Here is a 6,622-nt window from a genome sequence, read left to right as displayed (position 1 = left end):
AAGTAGACAATGAGAGTAATGACAATGGTTGGGAGTCGGCAACTACCGACCGTGGTACTGAGATCAACCATTTTCATTGAACAAAACCTAGACCGCAAATTTTGTCCTTTGCACTCCTACAACGGTTACTGGCTTTTGTGTTAGTCCTATTGCATATCAGTGGTTACAGTTATTATTATGTTTTTACATACTAGTAAGTATTTCTAAGAATTATAATGGATATTGTTATGTTATAATTTAATGCAAATATCTTTAAATCTAATAATAGTAAAAATTGAAAGAAACTGATGTGTGTGGGGCTCAAAGGGAAGAAGAAGTTACCTACTCAACTTACTGATAAATCCACCACTGATGTTACATCCATTTTTTAACGGGTGAAAATGGAATGATGGAATACTTTGACAAGACACCAGTGTTTAATGTTAGATAAAGATGATGACAGGTCAGTTAGTTCATTATGAATTCAGGGAAAATTGAATTCAGGTCGACTTGATAGGGTATACTGTTAGTAATTAGATGTTACATAGCCCATTAAAGGAAGAAGAAACAATAGTCTAAATAACTGGTATAATGATGCAGTCTCTCATCTTAGAGATATACAATCTTTTACTTTGTGAGTTTAAAATGAAGTTTGAGTTAAAAATGAGTAGGTAAGTCTTCGTGATCCAAAAGATTCTGGTAAATTATCAAGTTAAGCTTTGGAAGGTCGGTCGTTAAGGTTAAAATGACAGGCAGGTCGTAGCAGTCCATCAACAGATTACATAATCCGTTTTCCATAACGCTAATACGTGAAGGCCGTTACGAACCCGTTTATTGAGCCTGTAAAAGTCGATTTCATTGTTATCATTTCGTAGTCGGTGGCCGATGATGGCAAAATCGATATCTCGTGCGACGTTAAATCAGGCATACTCTGTAGCTTAAGATAATATAAATTCTTTAGCTTAAAATAAAATGTTTGACTTTTTGAACAAAATAAATGAAAAATGAATTTAAAAAAAATATTTACCTAAACATTTTGCTACTTCTTTGAATTTATTGTTTGTGATATTCTTATTCAGGGAAACAATGGGCATGAGTGGGGCGTTAATGGGTCATTGAAGTAAGGTTACTTGTTAAGGTGGTATAAAAAAGTGAATAACAATAAGTTCATTAACAAAGGCTTATTGTATTTCACAATTTTTATATGCAAAAAAAGATAAAATGGCGATCTGTGAGATTAAAAATCGTAACCATCGCTTATAGACTTTAAAAGCGCAAAATACACGGTGACGCCCATGGTATGCCTTGTCATTTTTAAGGATAAACTTGTCATGTATAAGTCTAGTGTAATTAAATATTTTTGTTACTTTTTCTAATTATTATTTTTAATTTAAACTGATTATTAGTAGATTCAATGTTAAGCAACGTCTCGTTTAAACAGGTTATTGGGTTATTGTTCGCTAATTAAGGCTTTCCTTTGATGCCGTGGTGCTTAAGCCTCTGTGGTTCGCGCTTTCACCGGTAACTTTTCATTTCAATGTGAAGCGATCTGGGAACATTAATTAAGGTAGGTACTTTAAATACGCTTTGATCGTTAAATGGTGGGTCTACTACTTATACCTGAATAAAGGTATCAAATTTAATAAAAAAATCTATTTTTATATAATATTTGTAAAACTGTTATTAGAACAAATTTGTATTATTAATAATGTAAAATATATTTATAACACGTTTCTCGTTTTACTCGTTGCACTTATATGACTATATTACCTAGTTAGATATATGTAAATAGTATACGATTTTTAATATAATTATAGCATAATATTTTATTATGCTGATATATAGAATCTGTGGTCTATCTATATATATATCTGTGTGGTCCTAAGGATTTCTGCATCGGGTTACCCTAGCCCTCTTTAAAACAGCTGTTGCACTGATAAGTAATTACGCTGGCGGAGTACAATCGTCTATAAAGAAAATGATAAAGTACTCGTTTTTTGGTTTCTGAAATCTAAGATCGTCCTAAAAATCTGCATGTGGTCAGTGTAGGTGTATCTATTTTCGGTATGTAGAACCGGTGCCAACAAAATTCTATTGTAACCATAAAAGCAGATATCTTAAATGTACCTAAGGACAATTATTAGGGAGGAACCTTAAAAGATTTAGCAGTATTATTCGCCTTAGAAGATCGACGCTACAAGTGTAACACTATTCTAGAAACTACAAGGAGGAAGAATATCTGCTTCTGATTCCGTAGTATTTTTATTTGTGTTATACTATTACGTGGGAGACTATACGTAAATTGTTTAATTGACTATTTAAGTGTCACTTGTGTTTCTACTGTTTAGCAGCTATATTTGCATATGGCATTGAATTTAGGAAGTACGGAGGATAAACATCATAGTACTGGAGGGAAAGGGATTGATAGTAATGAATGGGGTCTCACGGCTCCTTTACCAGTAATAAACTCTATTAGGTGGATCTCCTTGGAAACCATCGTGATTAATTATTGATGAGTTGGTCACGATAGTCTATCTGACCTGTTTTCATCTTCGTATATTACCCATCACTGGTAGCCCGCCAACGCATAACGATAGTGTAGGCGGGGTTACCATTCCATTATCATCCATCGAAAAAAGCTGCTTGGCCAAATTAAATTTTTAATTTTATAAGGGTTGCACCAATTTGTTCAAAGACATTTATTGTTGGTTAAAAATACAGAAATAGGCTCTATTGTATTTATGTGATAATTTTATGACAAATTAGGACGCCATAAGTGAAAATACGATTTAAGAAAATAGCGTGAGATAAGTCGAAATGTTGTCGGCGCGCAGTCATAAACACAAACGAGGATAAGAAGGAATATTCCTAATAATAAGCTGCATTTACGGCTCGTTCGGATAGCATGTACTTATGTAGCATACGCTTTCACAAAAATAATAGCACACATAAATCAGGCCTCTTGACGCTGTCTCGTCGCGTTCATGTCGTGTTCTCTGGAATATTGTAGAGGCGACGCGACGGCAGCCGAAAGCTTGGAGTCGGGTACATATAAAGCCTTATTTATTTTCGAATATTTGTTTACTCTGCTGGATCATTTCGAATGAGAGCCTGAGAGCTGAGCCCCTCAATTTTTTTGGCTTACACTAAAAGAATTGTGACTATACTGCTTTCCATTTGATGGATATTTGGTATCGATCGAAGCATACTATAAGTTTATTTATACTTTATTGCACTAGAAACATTATATAGCTAATGACTTTTAAATTTGTAAGGCATTCTTTGTCACCATAAATACAAAATAGTAGGATCTAATACTATTCTATATTAATAGATGAAAATAGAATCGTGACACTAGGCGAGGATGAAGTCTGAATAGTTGATTCACGACGAATTCACATTAATTAGGTACGATAATTTCTAGGAAGATTTTCATAGAGGGCAATTGGACAGGGTAATTTGCTAGGAATTTATAAATTTCATACTGTATAATTATAAAATTAAAAGGCTGCGTAGTCCCGGTAAAGAATTGGCCACGCCTTCCTTTTCCGTGGGTGTCGTAGGAGGCGTCTAAGAGAGGGCGAGGGATGAGCAGCAGCGTTCCTCTTAAAATATCTCTAAAGTCTAACTGCGATTGCCAATCCGCCTGCCAAGCATACTGCCAGGTAACTACTGGCAAAACCTCCTAAGGGGGACGCTTATCTTCAGCAGTGGATAGTTAAAAGTTGATATGATGATGATGAATAGTAAAATTACTGAGTCTTCCATTCTTAACTGAAATTGTATTTCGAATGGCAGTAGAATTAAAAAAAAAAATGACTGTTCAAACGTGCTTGTAAATCAATTATTTAAATAAAAAAAATCTTATCTCATTCTTATTGTGAAATATATTGGCTAATTTCCATTACTATCAATTCCCTCGCCTGGAATTAACAATCGGAAAAATAGATATCAAGAAAAAATATATATACAAACATATTTAAATAAAAATTGATTAGATTATAAATACCTATTTTTAATTAATGGATATAGGATTAGCTGTTTCAAATTTGTTTATTTATACGTTTAAGTTTAGATATTTAAAATTAGCTTATAATCTTCCAATAAATAGCTTGTACATATTAGTTACCTTTAAAAAAATAGCATTACAATTATTTTTAGTGAGTCAAAAAAATTAAGAAAATGAAGTTAGGTATGAGTATATGACACAGTGGTTGCGACAGAGGTAACTTTTAAATTATATCGTATTAATATTGAAATATCACTCACTGTTGCCATATCGCACCTTTATAAATGCCTATGAACTTATTTGTATTTTGCATAGAAGTTCCTTACATGACGTAAGCAGCTAAGAAAGGATTTTTGGGAAACGACAGGGTTTGGGTAAACGAAGCATTCTAGTATGATAGGCATACATATAGCATTCTTACTTGTAACGTGAAAATTTATAGCCTGGCTCCCGGCCTAGTCACACATTGCCATGTTCTGGCGAGCTTACTGATTTACACCCTTGTTATTTGGCTTTCATAATGGATTTTTGATACGTTTCTTTTTCCAATTCTCTGCATGTGGTTTGGCTGATTTTCAATGTAGGTATGTACTTTATTTGTGGAAGTAATTTGGTTTCGGCACATCTGTGTCTTCAATGACTTGCCGAATTTGAAATTAGAAGCTTCTATCAAGATTGCTAACAAAGAGAAAATATTCGTGTATTGTCTAATATGAACTGAATCAATTTATGTTCGAGGAAAAATATATTTTCTTTTTGTTATATCTAAAATTCAGGAGAATTATACTTATGAGAAAATATTATCAAAACTATAAATCCCGAACTCTATAATATCAATGTGTTGAAAGTGCATTTATTTATTTAGTAATGGCAGAGACTGGATTTTAGATAATTGAATAAAATTGATTGTCTATTATTTTATTTGTATGAAATACAATATTATTTTATTGTGTATGCAGCAATACTTATTTATTAAATCATTGGTTTGCATAATATGAGTATGTGATATAACAAAATACAGGCAGAATGTGGAGTGTGAACATAATCCGTTAATTACATGTTGATGTACATTCCAAGTGGTTGCAATGATACTAGTGTATGTAAAGGTATGAAATTGCAGTGTTCATTTTACTGTCATTGGTAGGTATTTAGGCTATGTGTTTATATTAATAATGGTGGACGGAAAAATGCTGTAGCAGTTTTATTTAAATTATTACTACATAATATAATGTGTCACCGCTCCGCTTCGTCGTAAGGGTATTTTTATATACGACTCATAGTATAAAGTATAAATAACAAATATATAGATGTACATAAATTGCGCTCCTATTTCTTAAAAAAGACCAATTTATAATTTTTATTTCCTTTTTTCTCACTTTCCATAGATTGTTTTATTTGCTCTTCTAATACACTTTATTATTTGTTATAGTAATATTTTATGTATTTATTTATATATGTAATTATTATACGTATATATTTTTTATTTAATATATTATAATTAATTATATGTTTATAGCATATGAATGTATTAAGTATTATTTTTTATTTCCTCAATTCAATGGCGCACTGCCTACTTATTTCTCGGTTTGCCTAAAGGTTGACTAGTAGAAAATATCGTTTGGTGTCAAGTCCGTCAAATGTAAATAGAATTTCATTGTGAATTTATTGCATTTATTATATATTACAACGATAACAAAAATTTTACATACAATTTATTTATGGTCTGCGTAAATACGACTATGTCTCCGCTTATAGAACTAAATTGAAATGGTTTCCAATTCGTAGACGTCGAGATTTTCATATAATGTCGTTTTTATATTCCGTTCTTTATAACCCTTCTTTTTCGTTCTATCTTCGTAAATGATTTGATTTCTTCGTTCCCTATGGCATATCCTCTTGTTCGATGAAGTCTCTTATCCTTAAAATCCCTTCTCACTCGTCTATGCGCTATAACAGGTCTTTTACCGTCCATGATGCTAGATTGTGGTTTCTCTTACCATGCTTATCCATGACAATCAATCCTTAAATGTTTTTAAGAATAGACTTAAAGAGCATCTAAGTATCGATCCTTATGAACATATTTAATTTATTTGTATGTGTAGATATGTGTTGATATTATATACAACTAAATGCGATATAATTGGTTATGTATAAACTTATGTTTGTCTAGTTCTTTTTGTTTCTAAATCGTACTGTCTGCTGTCATTGATGCTCCTTTTGACTTTGGATTTATTGGAAGAGAACTCTTGTAGAGTTAACCTCGTTTTTGTACATTTCCTTGTTTCTGTCATATTTTTTATACACTTGTTTTATTTGTGTGTACAAATATATATAAAAATACACATTACATAAAAAAAAATTAATGTTAAATTCCTTATTATAAAGGGGTTATAATAGCCAAATGAAAAACTTACTTTTGACATTGTATTTGGAGGACGCACATGGATGTCGTGTCTTATCTCCCAATATAGAAAATTGACGTGGACTTTTTTCAATAAATCGACCGCTCTTCACCTTCAAAAACTTTTTCAATTTCTATAAGATCTCGATAAAAAACAAATTTATATACATATATTTATTTTATAATAAAATATATTTATTTTATTTATATCTATCGTGTTTTTTTTTCCAAAT

Source organism: Galleria mellonella, unplaced genomic scaffold (assembly GCF_026898425.1).
Source record: "Galleria mellonella isolate WM207_F2 unplaced genomic scaffold, CSIRO_AGI_GalMel_v1 utg213, whole genome shotgun sequence".
Lineage (NCBI taxonomy): Eukaryota > Metazoa > Arthropoda > Insecta > Lepidoptera > Pyralidae > Galleria > Galleria mellonella.
This window is presented reverse-complemented; position numbering follows the sequence as displayed.